The 16059-nt window shown below is 48.4% G+C and overlaps 1 protein-coding gene across 4 annotated transcripts in view; it reads right to left on the bottom strand.

Moving 5' to 3' along the window:
• Positions 1-16059, bottom strand: part of TSPAN18 (tetraspanin 18) — a 180762-nt gene that overhangs the window by 134492 nt on the left and 30211 nt on the right. For all 4 annotated transcript variants that reach the window (XM_073904717.1, XM_073904720.1, XM_073904716.1 and 1 more), the window contains exon 2: positions 12527-12605. The gene's annotated coding sequence lies outside the window, so the exon portion shown is untranslated. The remainder of the gene's footprint in view (positions 1-12526; positions 12606-16059) is intronic.

Below are 16059 nucleotides of genomic sequence, written 5' to 3' on the forward strand. Positions count from 1 at the left end.
AAGGCAAGAGCTCATTCTTTTTTATGGCTGGGTGATATTCCATTACACGCACACACACACACACACACACATCACATCACATCTATATCCATTCATCTGTCAGGAGACACTTAAGTTGATTCCATAGCTTGGCTATTGTAAACAATGCTTCTGTGAACATAGGGATGCAGTTATCTTTTCATATTAGTGTTTTTGTATTCTTTGGGTCAATACCCAGTAGTGCAATTACTGGATCATATGGTATTTCTAGTAATAATTTTCTGAGGAACCTCCATACTGGTTTCCACAGTGGCTGCACCAGCCTGCATTCTCCCCCAACAGTGCCTGAGGGGTCTTTTTTCTCCGCATCTTCACAACACTGGTTGTTTCTTGTCTGTCTGATACTAGCCATTTTAACTGGTTGTGAGGTGATATCTCACTGTGATTGGGATTTGCATTTCCCTGATGATGAGTCAGATGTCGAGCATCTTTTCATGTACCCATTGGCCATCTGCATGTCTTCTTTGGAAAAATGCCTCTTCAGTTTCTCTGCCCATTTTTTTTAAATCAGAATACTTGTTTTTCTGGTGTTCACTTTTATAAATTCTTTATGTATTTTTGATATTAATCCCTTATCAAATATATTATTTGTAAATATCTCTTCTCATTCAGTAGGTTGTCTTGTTGTTTTATTGATGGTTTTCTTTGCCGTGCAAAAGCTTTATTTTTCTGTAGTCCTGATAGTTTATTTTTGTTTTTGTTTTCCCTGCCTGAGGAGACAGATCCATAAAAAAAGTTGCTAAGGCCAGTATCAGAGAGATTACTGCCTATGTTTTCTTTGAGCTTTATGGTTTCAGCTCTCACATTTAGGTCTTTAATCCATTTTGAATTTATTTTTGTGTGTGGCATAAGAAAGTGGTCCAGTTTCATTCATTTGCATGTAGCTTGTCCATTTTTTGCAACACCATTGTGGAAGACACTGTCTTTTCCCCATTGTATAGTCTTGTCTCCTTTGTCATAGATTAATTGACCGTATGAGTGTGGGTTTATTTTGAGGCTCTCTATTCTTTTTTAAATTTTTATTTAAATTCAATTAATTAACATATAGTGTATTATTAGTTTCGGAGGTAGAGTTCAGTGATTTATCAGTTGTATATAACACCCAGTGCTCATTACATCACATGCCCATCACCCAGTTACCCCATCCCCCACTCCCCTTCCCTCCAGCAACCCTCAGTTTGTTTCCTGTGATGAAGAGTCTTTTATGGTTTGTCTCCCTCTCTGGTTTCCTCTTGTTTTTATTTTTCCCTCCCTTCCCCTATGTTCCTCTGTTTGGTTTTTAAATTCCACATATGAGTGAAATCATATAATAATTATCTTTCTCTGATTGACTTATTTTGCTTAGCATAATACCCTCTAGTTTCATCCACATCATTGCAAATGGCAAGATTTCATTTTTTGATTACTAATATTCCAGTGTGTGTGTGTGTGTGTGTGTGTGTGTGTGTGTGTGTGTATCACATCTTCTTTATCCATTCATCTGTTGATGGACATCTGGGTTCTTTCCATAGTTTGGTTATTGTGGACATTGCTGCTATAAACATTGGGGTGCAGGTGCCCCTTCAGATCCCTACATTTTTGTGGTAAATATGCAGTATTTTGGGGTAAATAGTAGATCCAGTAGTGCAACTGCTGGATTGTATGGTAGCTCTATTTTCAACGTTTTGAGGAACCTCCATACTGTTTCCCAGAGTGGCTGCACCAGCTTGCATTCCCAGCAACAGTGTAGGAGGGTGCATCCTCTCCAACTTCTGTCATTTCCTGACTTGTTAATTTTAGCCATTCTGACTGGTGTGAATTGGTATCTCATTGTGGTTTTGATTTGTATTTCCCTGATGCTGAGTGATCGTGAGCATTTTTTCATGTGTCTGTTGGCCATTTGTACATCTTCCTTGGAGAAATGTCTGCCCATGTCTTCTGCCCATTTCTTGACTGGATTACTTATTCTTTGGGTGTTGAGTTTGAAAAGTTCTTTGTAGATTTTGGATACTTTGGGCTCTCAACTCTGTTCCATTGATCTATTTGTCTACTTTTGTGCCAGTAGCATACTTTTTTCATTACAGCTTCGAAGTATATCTTGAAATCTGCAATTGTAATAACTCCAGGTTTGTTCTTCCTTAAGATTGCTTTGGCCAGGGGCGCCTGGGTGGCTCAGTCATTAAGTGTCGGCCTTCGGCTCAGGTCATGGTCCCAGGGTCCTGGGATCGAGCCCCGCATCGGGCTCCCTGCTCCGTAGGAAGCCTGCTTCTCCCTCTCCCACTACCAGCCCTGCTTGTGTTCCCTCCCTCGCTGTGTCTCTCTCTGTCAAATAAATAAATAAAATCTTAAAAAAAAATAAAGATTGCTGTGGCCATTCAGGGTCTTTTGTGGTTCCATACAAATTTTAGGATTATTTGTTCTAGTTCTGTGAAAAATACTATTGGTATTTTGATAGGGAATGCACTAAATCTGTAGACTGCCTTGGGTAGTACGGACATTTTAACAATATTAATTCTACCAATCCATGAGCATGGTATATCTTTCCATTTGTTTGTGTCACCTTCACTATCTTTCATCAATGTCTTAGGTAAGTTTTAACAATATGTATGTAAGCTTCAAATGAGCACAGTTTTATTACTTAGAGTTTAATAGACACTGGGTTTACATGGAAGTTAGTTCAAAGAACACCACTTATAGAGCCAGGCCCAATGCAAGCCAATGCAGGTAAGCACGTTCATTTCAAGAAAAAGGATTCAGAATCTCTGGAGTTTTCACCTCCAGCCCCTATGCCACTAGATAGTCTCCCACATAAACAGTAGGTTTGAACTAAGCAATGATAGCACAGTGATCGAGAGGAGGAAAACAAAGAAATTGGATCATCACCAGCATTGCCATTTCTGCACAGGTCATTCTCCAAACTGTGTGAAGTTCACTCTTTTGGAACCTTCCTTGAGTATTTCTTTCTTTTTTCAAAATATCCATTAATGTAATTAAAAATTGTGAAGCCATTACTTTTTTCCTTTTTTGTGCTGTAATGTTTGTTTGTCAGCTGGCCTGGTTATATATGTGAAGTTCGCCAAAAGGAAGGTTTCACTCTCTGTGTTTCTTTCCTGGCCATTATGAGAATTAATTTTATTTCATCGTTATTGCCAAAAATAATTTTGTTGCATACAGGAGGCAGGTACCAAAAAAGTCATCCTCCTTGCGTGTCAAATGCCCAGCTGTACCTGTTCTATTTTATATCAGGCACCGACAGCTTTACAGTATTCTCCTTCAGAGCAGGCACTATGCCCAGGACTTGCTCTTGGGGTTGGCATCTCCTCCTCATTCCATGCCACTCAACAGCTCCCAGGACACTGCGAAAATAAGATCCATCTGTCCTGGTATCTGGGATGGGTCACCCACTGGGCAGCTCCAGAAAGCCACCAGTGGGCACCTTCCCCAGGTCTCCAAAGACCCTGCATCCCCATCACCTTCTCCATCTACACTCACTCCCTAGATGATCTCATTAAGGCCTGGAGTTTGAAATACTCTCTATAAGAAACTATGGCTTCCAAATTTGTCTCTCCAGCCCTGACCTCACCCCTGACCTCCAGGTTTATACCTCCATCCACATTCTTGCCACCTCCATTTGGATGGCTAATAAATCCTTCAACTTAAAATGCCCCCAAACAGAACTTGGTATGTTCTCTTCCCCCTCCAACCAAAGTCTAGCCCACTCAAGGCTCCCAGCTACAGGCACAAACTCTGTGGTCATCCTTGACTCCTCCCCCACCCCATCCAACCCATCAGTGGCTCTGTCAGCTCTACTTTCAAAATGGATCCTGAACGTTTGGGCTTCTCAGCACCTCCGCCACCATTTTGCCTTTCCAGACCACTTCCTCTCATGCCTGGATTCTAACACCAGCCTCCACTCTGGCCTCCCTGTCCCCTACAGCCTGTTCTCCACCCGGCAGCCAGGGTGATCGTGGTAACATGTCAATTTCATCCCATCTCTTCGGTGCTTACTGGCTCCCCATCACACGTAGAATCAAAATGCAAAGCCCCCACCCTGACTGGCAGATCCTCTGCTTCCACGCCATCCTCACTCTCGCACGCTGGCCTCCTCACTGATATCCAGCACGTCAGCCACCCACCTGCCTAATGGCTCTGACTCTTGCTTCTCCCTTCCCCAGGAAGGCTTCTGCCCCAGACGAAAATCAAGGCTCCACTGCGTTCAGGTCTCTGCTCAAATGACATCTGATCAGGAAGGCCTTCCCAGTGCCCCTTACCCAAAACAGCAAACCCCTGGCCACTCCCTGTTCCTTCCTGCATCTCGTACTGCTGGACGTTCAGTTAATTTGTTAGGTCTCTCTCTCCCCAAATAGAAGACAAGCACCACGGGGGCGGAGACTTTGCTGTTTTGTTCACCACGTTCTTCTCAGCATGTAGAGCAGTGCCAGGTACATAATAGGGGCTGAACATGTATTTGTTGAATCAATGAATGTGGGCTCACATTTGATATTTGCCTTCAAACTAACTCTGGGCCAGGTATTGTTGTCACCACGCCCATTCTGCAGATATGGAGGCTCAGAATCAGAGAACAGAAAGGATTTACCCTCACGATCCCTCGGACGGTGACAGACCTACAATCAAAACATGGGCGCCACAGAACAGGAAATCAATAGAGAAAAATCAACAAAACCAAGAGCTGGTTCTTTGAGAAGACTGATAAAATCGACAGGCCTTTACCCAGGCTGACTAAGGAAAAAAGAGAGAAGACACAAATTACTAATATCAAAAATGAAAGAGGGGACATCGCCATAGTTCCCACGAACATGAGAGGGATAAGAAAAGAACACAATTACTAATTCTAGGTCCATGAATTTGATAACTTAGATGAAATAGACCAAGTCCTGGAAAGACACAACCTGCCCAAATTCATACAAGAACAGACAACCTAAATAGGCCTGCATCTATTAAACAAATTGAATCAATAATGAATAACCTTTCAAAACAGAACACAGGCCAGATTCACTGGTGAATTCTACCAAACGTGTAAGCAAGAATGTGTACCAATTCTCAAAAATCTCTTCCAGGAGAGACAAGCAGAGGGAATGCCTTCTAACTCAATCTATGAAGCCAGCAATAACCTAATACCAAATCCAGGAAAAGAAAAGAAACCTATGGACCCAAACCTACATACAGATGTTCAGGGCAGCTTTATTCTTCACTGTCAAAACTTGGAAGCAACTAAGATGTCCTTCAGTAGGTGAATGGATAAATAAGCTGTGGTACATCTAGATATTGAAATATTATTCCGGGTGAAAAGAAAATTCTGACACCTGCTGCAGCATGGACGAATATCAAGGACATTATGCGAAGTGAAATAAGCCAGTGACGCACACATGTGTACACACACACACACACACACACACAACACAAAACACTGTATGATTCCATTTATATAAGGTACTCAGAGTAGTCAAAATCATAGAGACAGGAAGAAGAAGGGGGATTTCCAGGGGCTGGGAGGAAAGGAGAAGAGGGAGTTAATGTTAATGGGTATAGAGTTTCAGTTTTACACGATGAGAAGAGTCAAGGGGATGGATGGTGGGGATGGCCGCACAACAGTGTGAATGTATTTAACACCACTCAACTGTACGCTTCAAAATGGTTAAAGCAGTAAATTTTATGTTATGTATATTTTACCAAAATAAACAAATTGGGGGGAAAATGAGTGATGGAGTCATGAGAAGGCATGGGGGGAGCTTAAAAGCATATTTCTTTTTTTTTTTTTTAAGTTTTTTTTTTTTTTTTGAAAAAGAGAGCGCACACGTAAAAGGGGGAAACTTCCAGGGGGGGGGGGGGGGGGGGGGGGACAGAAGCCTCAAGTAGACTCCCCTCTGAGCCCAGAGCCTGATGCAGGGCTCCATCTCGGGACTCTGAAATCATGAAATGAGCCAAAATCAAGAGTTGGACACTTAACTGACTGAGCCACCCAGGCGCCCCTTAAATGCATATTTCTAAGTGAAAAAAGCCATTCTGAAAAGGCTACATACTGTATAATTCCAACTATAGGACATTCTGGGAAAGGCAAAACTATGGAGACAGTAAAAAGATCAGTCGCTTAGCGGGGAGGGAGGGATGAATTGGCAGGGCACGGAGGATTTGTAGGGCAGTGAAACCACTCTGTAGGACACGATCGTGGTGGATACGTGTCATTATACATTTGTCCAAACCCACAGAAGGAAGGCCCGCCACCAGCAGTGAACCGGAATGCAAACTATGGGCTTTGGGTGATAATAATGTGTCACTGATGTAACATAGGCACCACTGTGGTGTGCGTTGTCCATAACGTGGAGGCGCTAGGTGAGTGAAGACAGGCAGAATGTGAGAACCTTCTGCACTTTCCCTCAATTTTGAACCTCAAACTGCTCTAGAAAATAAAGTCTATTAAAAAAAGAAAAAAAGGCTTCAGGGTGCAGAGCTTCATCTCCTTCCTCCATCCCACAGTGCCTTTCCATCCTAACAGAACTCTGCCCGTACCCCACGGAGGGAGACACCCTGGCGACCCCCCAAGGCCCAGGGGATGACATCATTCATTTCTTCTCCTATCAGCCGCTCTGGACAGGTCATTAAACCACCCCAGCGACCGGAACAGCACTGCCGGCTGATTTGGGTTTTCCCTTTATTTTTAGGCTGTTAATGACAATATATTATTTCACACTCTTTAACTAATAAAAGAGGCAGCTGGGCACAGCAGAATGATCACCAGACCCGGGGAGAAGAATGACAGACTAGGCCCAGCCCTGACATACCTAATAGCTGTGTGACCTTGGGCAAGTCACTTCCCCTCTCTGTTGCTGACATGCATCTGATAATGGTGTTCTACTTCCTCCCTCTTTGCTACACTTAGCCATTTGAAAATGCTTCAGCTGTGAGTCACAATGTGAATATAGGTCACTATGAAAAAAACAATAATGATAATAATAATAATAAAGCCTCTTAAGAGCACGTTCTGCTCAGTTTTGCGGCAGGAGCAGGAAAGCAATGATTTGCTCCATCTTTAGATGAGGAAAATGAAGACTTATTAGTACCTCTCCATGATGTCAAGGAGTAGTCACTCCACAGAACGAACGGGTCTGTCTGGCCTCGCTCTCACAGCCAACCATGTCAGGGAAATGGAGCATCTCCCAGGGAAAAGTTCCACTGGTTTTGTCTCCTACCAGGGACAAGGTTGTGTCCGGCCCCAGCATGAACTTTCTTGTGTAAATTTAAAACGCTTGGAAAAGAAAGGAAGGAAAAGTTTTGGGATGGAAAGTATCCAAGAGGGCAGAAAAAGACCAGGTTGCTGTCATGAGTTACATATGGACACAGGGCTGGCCTGAGGCCAGAACGTTCTGGCAGACGTTGGGCTGAGTGAGCAGGAAACTGGGTGGTGAGAACCTGTCATCCTGCCCCCTCACACACGTGCCCCAGCCAGAGAGTGATGGGGAAGCCAGGAGGGAGAGGAGGCCCGGGGCTGGTGCCCCATCCTGGGCTGAAACTCGGGGCTTGGACCCCATCTGTCAGAACTGCAGAAAAATGAACGGTGGGGTTCAGACAGGTAACGATACCCACCCTTTCCGGAATGTTGCCTCCTTCCTGGGTGGTGGGCTACACACCTGATATTCATCATCTCACTTACTGACCACGAAGCCTGCAATTGCAATGACTTGTCTTCATGTAACAGGAGAGTAAATGGAGTTCATTTGCCCAAGCTAATAAGTAGCTAAACAATAGCCCCGAAGTTCATCTAGTCCCAAAGCTATGCTCTCCCTCCTGCAAGAAACTGCCCCCTGATTTATAAATACTAGATGGAAAATGATGTACAGAGCAAGAGTGAATCCCTTTTCTACGTGGCCAATGAAAAGATGGGAGCTTGAATCCAACGGGGATTCGGGAATCATTGGACCCCATGCCACGTCGGCTGCATGAACAGAAGTTAAAGGTCTGGACCGAGGGAGGTGCTGGTCCCACCCACCTTGGCTGGGGTCAGAACACGGCCGCCGGAGCTCTGGCCTTGGCTCTGAGGGCTGAACTATGAAAACGCCCAGTTCAGGCTGGAGTTCTCCCCCAGGGGAGGGTCAAGAGAACGGGAAGTCAGGAGTGCACCGAGACCTGCAGGGAGGTAGAGGTAATGACAACCTTTCAGCAGCAAAGGGTAAAGTATGTGCAGCCTGGAGGGAAGGGGCTGATGCTTCTTCTCTGCGGGCCCACAAAGCAGATTCGGGGCAAGCAGACCGAGGGTACAAGAAAATGCATTTCAACGCAGCAGAGTAAGACACTTTAACCTGTCACAGCCCGCCCAGGACAGCCTAAGACAGCATACGCTGCAATGGAGGCCATGTGCCCCAGGTCCGCTGAGACAGGTGGGCAGGAGACTGACAACCATCTGGCAGGTCCCGTGGGCTGGACATTCTGCCAAGCACTCAGTTGCCTTTAAGCCCCTGCCAGCCTTTGTAGAGCCGACCTGTTGACCTGCACGAGCAGCAGAGGGTACTGACCTACCTCCCAGAGGCAATGAGGCGCTTAGAGAGGTCAAGTAAACTGCCCAAGGTCACAGAGTGGAGCAGAGCTGTGACTAGGACCCAGGTCTTCCTCCAAATCATACTGGGGGTGGGTAGGAGGTGAATTAAGCTCAGCTGGACCACTGGCTTCCACTCTCACCTTTGGCACATCCGAGGTCTTCCCAGGAAGGGGGAGGATCAGAACATCACCCTTACTAACTTCTCTCAATTCCATCATGATCTTTTTACCCCAATAACTGTGGCTTTGCTTCAGGGCTACGTTCTCTCCATGCTGCACTGCCCTGGATCATTCTGGAAGCCTCCCAACTGCCCTCACCTTCCTCTTAAAAGCCAGGGACATTGGGAGGTACATTAGAATCACCAGGGAGCTTTAAAATATACTAGGGCTCCTCCAAAAGTTACACACAAAGCTATAGTAATCAAAACAGCATGGTATAGGCTTAAGGACAGACACATAGACCAATGGAATAGAACTGAGAGTCCAGAAACAAACCTACACCCCTATGGCAAACTGATTTTCAGTAAGAGTGCCAAGACTATTCAATGGGAAAAGAATAGTCCTTTCAAAAAACGGTGCTGGGAGAACTGGACAACCACATGCCAAAGAACGGAGTTGGGCCCCTACCTCACGCCATATACAAAAATTAAGTCAAAATGGACCAGTCACCTACATATAAGAGCTAAAACCATAAAACTCCTAGAAGAAAACAAAGGGGTAAATCTTTATGACCTTGGATTTGGTAATAGATTTTTAGCTATGGCACCCAAAGCATGAGCAACGAGAGAAAAAGTAGATAAACTCGAACCTGGGGACAGGTTCTCCTGGGGCAGCCAGGCTTCTGTCACCCCCTCCCTGCCACCTGCCTCCCGCTGTCAGATCTCAGGAGGAGGAAGATCCCCCTGCTTCCTAGAAACTGCCTTCACTGGCTCGCTCAGCCTGCTGCAGAGGGCAGGCTAGGGAGATTAAAAACATCAGGGGACTTCCCTTTCTCCCTGAGCTCTGAATTCCGTGCAAGCCTGGGTGGAGAACGCAGGAGGAGGGCTACCATGAATGTCACGGGGTGATGCTGTGAGTCCTGCAGGGGGCCTCCTGGACGCTGTGGGTACCTCTGTGGGTGCTCTGGGGAGTCGCAGAGGTTGTACGGGTGCTGTCATTGACAATGTGGGAAGCCACCGGGGTGCTGTGGGGTGCTGTGGCCAACACACCGTCCTTGGGACAGGACCCCTGTGTTGAGGTCCCAATCTGACCGCTTTTTGGACCTGAAACCTGGAATAATTTACAACTTCTCTGAATCCAAGCTGTCCTCACCTATAAAGAGTTTACTAATACCTGCCTCTTGGGGCATGGGGACGCTCAGCGATTATCTACAGAAAGGGTCCAGTAAATGTCGTCGGGAGTCAAGTGTAAACCATGGGATAAAGGCTCAGGAAGAACTGTTCACACCCAAGGTGGCCCCACGCCCCAGGGTGTCAGAGCAGAGAGCTGACACAACCCAGGCCCCACCGTTGGCCCTTTTTTAGACCATGCGTGGAAAGAGGTATGTGTCTCCACAGTAACCTCCCTGTTTGGTCACAAACACCCGGCTCATCCGTCCCAAGAGCCCGAGCCTCTTCGAGGGGGTCACCTTGGGAAGCCACATTATCCCAGGGGACGTCTGTCATTCAGAGCAAGCAAGAGGGTGCTCCCCCTCACAGTCACCCAGTGAGGTGCATGCTATCTGCCCATTTGACAGATGAGGAAACTAAGACTCTGGGCACCAAACCGCTCACCCGCAGTCAAAGAGCTACCGAAGAGCAGAGCCGGGGCCCAGCCTCGGCCAGCCCGGCCCCCAGGCCCCAGCCAACATTTCCCACAGCGGCACACACCGTCTGCCTCCTGCTGATGGGCCTCTTCGTATTCTGCCCAGGGACTCTACATTGATCTGTTTCCTAACTAACAAGGGGGGCAAGGCGGACTCGCTTTGCTCCCCTGCAACCTTCCTGAAGGTACCGAGAACAAAAGCACCCTTGCTGCTTTTCTCTGTACTTAAAGAGATTCCTGCCTCTCGTATACCGAGGCCCATGGCTTCCCCTGATGGAGAAATATCCCTAGCAGGAAAGTCCTGGGGAAGTTAAACTTTTCCCGACTCGCTTCAGCGCCTTGTCCTGATGAAGAAATGCGTGCGGGATCCTGGCTCTGTGATAAGGCAGTGGCTTCCTCGGGGCAGCAGGGCGGGCTGCCAGGAGGCTGACGGTTGAGACTCTGGCCCAGGCAGCCGGCAGGGCAGGGTGAGCCACATGACACAGGGGACCCGGGGCCCAGCCTGGCCCTGCGTTATCTGCGTCTGGGAGCCAGCCACCGTGCCTTGGATTCTGGCCTGAAACATCCCAGCTGGCTGGCGGCACCCTCCAAAAGTAAAAGGATGAGCCCAGAGGCCAGGGGGGTATCAGATCAGTGACTGGGAAACTGACCCAGTGCTTCCCAACCACGGCACCAGAAGCAACTGTGACCGCAAATGCCATCACACGGCTGGGGGCAGCACCCCACAGTGCGCACACCCCATCCATCCACGCTCTAGCAGCAGTCTTGGGGTGGGAAGGTGGGGGGGGTGTCTGTACCACCCTCATCTCATCTTCTCCCAGAAACAACCCCAGGGGTAGCGCTATGCTCCCATTTTAGAGATCAGAAAACCAAGACCTGCAGAGATGTCACAATGAGCCCAAAGGTTCAAAGCCAAAAATCTAGGATAAGGAAACAAATCATTTCTATGTCCTTTCAAAGAATGTGATTTTAAGAAGTGATCTGGCTTACAGGATTTTGTTCACCTTAAGATTTAAGTCACAGAGTCACTCAAAGGAAAATACACAAGATTTGTAGGGTCGTTCAGACAGGGCTTCAAATCTCCACCATACCTCACTCACAGCTGTATGACCTTGAGCAAGTCACTTAACTTCCCCGAGGCCTGGTTCTCTCCTCTCTAAGATGGAGGTGATTTTTGTGCCAAGACCACAGGGCCATTAAGAGGACTGAATGGGGGCACCTGGGTGGCTCAGTCGTTAAGCGTCTGCCTTCGGCTCAGGTCATGATCCCAGGGACCTGGGATCGAGTCCCGCATCAGGCTCCCTGCTCAGCGGGGAGCCTGCTTCTCCCTCTGCCTGTCTCTGTCTCTTCTGAATAAATAAATAAAATCTTAAAAAAAAAAAAAAAAAAAGAGGACTGAATGGATGGTGTAGGGCTTGGGCCTAGAACAGCGCCTGGTATGCAGAGGCCCTCGGTGTTGGTTGATCCGATGCTTCCCATCAGCCAGGCCTCAAATTCAGTCCATCTACCTCTCAGACTCTGTGGTCTTTCCACCAAGGCTCTCAGGCATCCTTTGGCCAAGACTGGCACTCAAAGCCACACAGCCCATCACCAGTCCTGGGATTGTGGGCAGCCCGAGAAGCTTCTGGAACCCAAGAAGCAAACCAAGACTTTTCCATTCTCATTTCCGTCCTGGAATGTGAACTGTATCCAAAAGAGAGTCCTGAGGTAGAGGGTGGGGGTATCATTCTAGAAGGGTCTTTTCTTCTCACAATCCCAAGACTACGGAGGGTGTGGGAGGGGGGAGTGGGGAAGAGCTTTGCCTTCCCTGGGAGGGCTCACTGCCTCCTGCGCTTCAGCCCTCACTTCCTGGACCGACCCTGAGGAGCAACCATGACGGGCGGCCTGCTCAGGGGGCAGCTGCCAGCCCCAGTGAGACGCTACCTTGGCACCAGCCTCTCTCTCCTCATGTCTCAGCTGTGCTCTCCAACCCTGAACAAATGTCTGGGGTGGGGACAAGAGGGAACCCGCCCTCTGCTTGCCCTGCACTCCGGCACCAGCTGAGAGCTCTCTCACTTGGCAGCGGAGGGTTTGTTGAGTGGGAAGAGAAGAGGAGAGAAGATCAGACTCTTATTTGAATAAGATGCCACCATGTTGCCCTGTGGCCAAATCATACCTCTTTCAACTGGCGTCTGTTCCTTCCAGGAGAGTGAGGATTCTCTTGAGGTGGCTTTCTGATGGCTTCAGGATCAACTCTAGAAGGAGAAGAGAGAGGCGTAAATTTTAAAAAGGCAACAGCTAGTGGGGCATGTGGCTGCTGGGGGCCACCTCAGTTCAGACCCCCTAGGTTCCTTCTCTCTCCTTCCGTCTCTGCAGGCGCAGAAGCCCGATGGGGCAGCCTCGGCCAGAAAGACAGAAAGAACTAAGCATCCAGCCCCACATCCCATTCCGGGATGGCGTCCCCAGAGCCTACGGACTGGCACATACTTTCAGTCCTCCAAAATACCCAGGAGCCTGTCGGGTGTGTGCGTGGTGACCGCACGCATGCTAATCGCAATATCACATCACATATCTTTGCTTCTGGCTAGAATATTACCAACTCGTCGCAGAAACTCCATTCTCCTCAGGTGGAAAAAAGGCTTTCTGAGTAATGGTGAAACCGTGAAGGAGAATTAATCATTGCTTAATGAATGCAGGCTTTGGGGGCAGACCAACACTTTCCAGATCTGGTATTCATGAAGAGATAAATAAGAAGAGGCTAGGTCTTTGGTAGTGAAAGAAGCAACTCAGCCCCAGAGTGCAGGGGCCAGAAGTCCAACCTCTCCCCCCAACTTCCTCTCTGTCAGTTTGACGGAGAGCCCCCGGGTCACAGAAGGATCAAATTCGCCACGTCCAGGCCACATACCTGCCAGCCGAGGCTGAGGCCAGCCCTGGGGGACCGGCTTGTTCACATGCACAGCTGAGGAACAAAAGAGCGAAGCTGACAGCACAGATGGGATAGCCGAGTCCCCTGACCCCCAAATCTCCCGGACTCCCGCCCTCCAGGACCAGCCGCACAGTAGAAGCCCCGGTCGAGTTGCACATTGTCTCAGATGATGATGCCGACAATCCCATGAGACGGTAGCCCCGCTGTGGGGATGAGGGCCACAAACCCAGAGGAATTAAATAACTGGCCCAAGGTCGTCATGCCGAAATGGGGCAGAGCCGGGACTAGAAGTCAGGTCCGTGGGAAGTCAAACCTGGCGCCGGTACCATGTCCACAGGGCAGGAGAGCGATGAGCTCCAGGTCTGCTCTGCGGATCCTAGCTCAATGCACGCTGTGCATAGAAAAGTTTCTCAGGACTCCCTGCAAACCGATGGGACCAGGGCTTGGCCAGAGGACGTGACCCCAGTTGGCTATCTTTGCCTCCAAAGTTCACCCAGGCAGAGTCGACCCAAGGAAGCTCACGTATCATGGAGCAGACCAAGGCTACAATCAAAGGAATTCTATACACACACACACACACACACACACATACACACACACACACATTCATATCCATCTGTAGACAAAGACACACACCTGTGGATAGGGGTATGGAGGTATACGTATATAACTTTGGTTGTAACTACAAAAGTGAACGTTCTTCCTTATCCATTCATCACATTTCATAGAACCATTGCAAAATCTTTGTAACATGACCCTCTAGGCTTTATTCTAGGTAACCACTTGTGTGTGTGTGTGTGTGTGTGTGTGTGTGTGTGTGTGTGAGCATGCGCCTGTGTGGGTCCCCATGGAGATGGTGCAACTCTTTACACAATGGGATCTTACCACACACGTTCTGTCTCCCCAGCTGCTATCATGTCTACCCAGGGATCTGAGACTATATAGATCTTCCTAAGTCTTCTGCCTCCTCATAGGTGTGGATCATCATTTATTTAGCTATCTCACCTTAGATATGTGGGATATTTCCCTTCCCCGCTGTTCCAACCTTGTTGCCACCATCCCTTTCCCGCTTACATCGCCGTGTGGGAATGTTCGAGCAAGTCCACAGCCCGGATGCCTGGAAGTGGGATTGCGGGCCAGGGGCTCTGCACATTCCACATTTGGCTAGCTTCTGACAAACCCCTTTCCTCAAATAGTGGAGCAATTCCTCCCCAAAGAGCAGGACACAAGGAGCCCCATTTTCTTGGATGTAAATTTGTGCCCAGGGCTCTGGGCAGGCTTCTGCCTGCCGAGCTGTCTTTCTGGTCACCTTCCAGTATCCTGGAAGGCCAAGTCCCCCGGACAAAGGGAGGCATTTATTTCTTGGCTCCTGCAAGACGGCCACCGCTCCACTGCCTGGGGACATGTCTGAGGAACTCGGGCCCACCTGAGCCAGGAACTACATTTACGGGCTTGGAACTGATAATGAGCTTTTACGAGCTCTGGGGACCACAAGGACCACGTATTAATGTCAAGTGTGCCCATCAGCCACGCAGCCTGGGTGAATGTCACACATTAACGAAATTAAAGGTGGGAAGGAGCTGTAGGCTGTGTGTCAGGCGGTGTGGGCCGGGCCTGTCAATAATAAAATTACTTTCCAGGCTTTGCACTCCTGAGCCTGAAGCTGTCTCCCATCTTCGATGGAATTCTGCCTTGCTGCAGCCCAAGAGGAGATTAGTTTATTACCAGTCTGCCAGGAAAGGCAAAATCCAGCACTAATCCTAATTCCCATTTAAGCAAATCTGCATTATGTGAGGGAAACCAGCTGGGATCAGAATTTCTTCCCCCTTCCTTTGAGATCTCATTCCATCCTTCTCCTCTCTGGGGAGGAGGAGAGGGGGGTCACCACAGATGTCAGAGTGGGAGTCCTCCTGGGAGTGGGAAGAGAATCACAGGGTTTAGGGCCAAGAGGGGGAAAGGTCTGGGGAAACAAGAGGCTGCCTCGGAAGATGGTGGGCTGGGAGATGGTGCTCACCATTGTCCCGGTTGTCTCCGGCTGCGGGAAGGAAAAGCCACCACCCTCCCAGCCCCAGGCTTGCTCTTGCCTTGAACAAAGATGCCTTGAGATCCTGAGTCCGCCTCTGAGTAGCTCTGTCACTGTGAGCATGTGACCTCCCTGCTTCAGGCCTCAACTCCTCATCTGGGAAACCGCTAACAGCCGATAGCTCATACGATGTTGTCAGGATCACATGGAAAAGGGACAAACGGGTCCTTGGGGAGCCCGACACACACCGCCCTGTTTCTTGAATGAAGACTCCTGGGATTATAACAGCACCATTATTTGACTGCCTTGCTTAGTTAATAATGACACGACACTTTGTGTATGATGCATCCTGGTTTCAGAGGCCTTAAAATAGAAGAAATAAAATAAGGGGTGCCTTAAAATCCATGAAATAGAGGAAGCGCTCAATCAAGGGCAGGGAGCATGATGACTAGGAGCCACGTTGTCCTGTTGTCTAAGGTCTAGCCCAAAACTTGGATCTTCTCCTTCTCCTTCTTCTTCTTTCCGAACAAAGCAAAGCTGCTCTGTGTGTGGGGAACCAGTCCTCAACCAGGAAAACTCCTGAGAGGTCCTTCAGTGTCCTGGATGAGACCCAGCCGAGAGACTTGAATCTCCAGGTTGATGTTTGCCGCTCTACTTTTAAGCCAAAATGGATCACATGTACGCAGCGGTGCGCACACCATGAGGACACAGCCTCCCGAGTCTTTACAAACACAGCACCCTACGTGATGCACCCAGATCA

This window comes from Callorhinus ursinus, unplaced genomic scaffold, assembly GCF_003265705.2.
Source record: "Callorhinus ursinus isolate GAN/ISIS: 27379988/994484 unplaced genomic scaffold, GSC_fseal_2.0 scaffold21, whole genome shotgun sequence".
In the NCBI taxonomy this organism is placed as follows: Eukaryota; Metazoa; Chordata; class Mammalia; order Carnivora; family Otariidae; genus Callorhinus; species Callorhinus ursinus.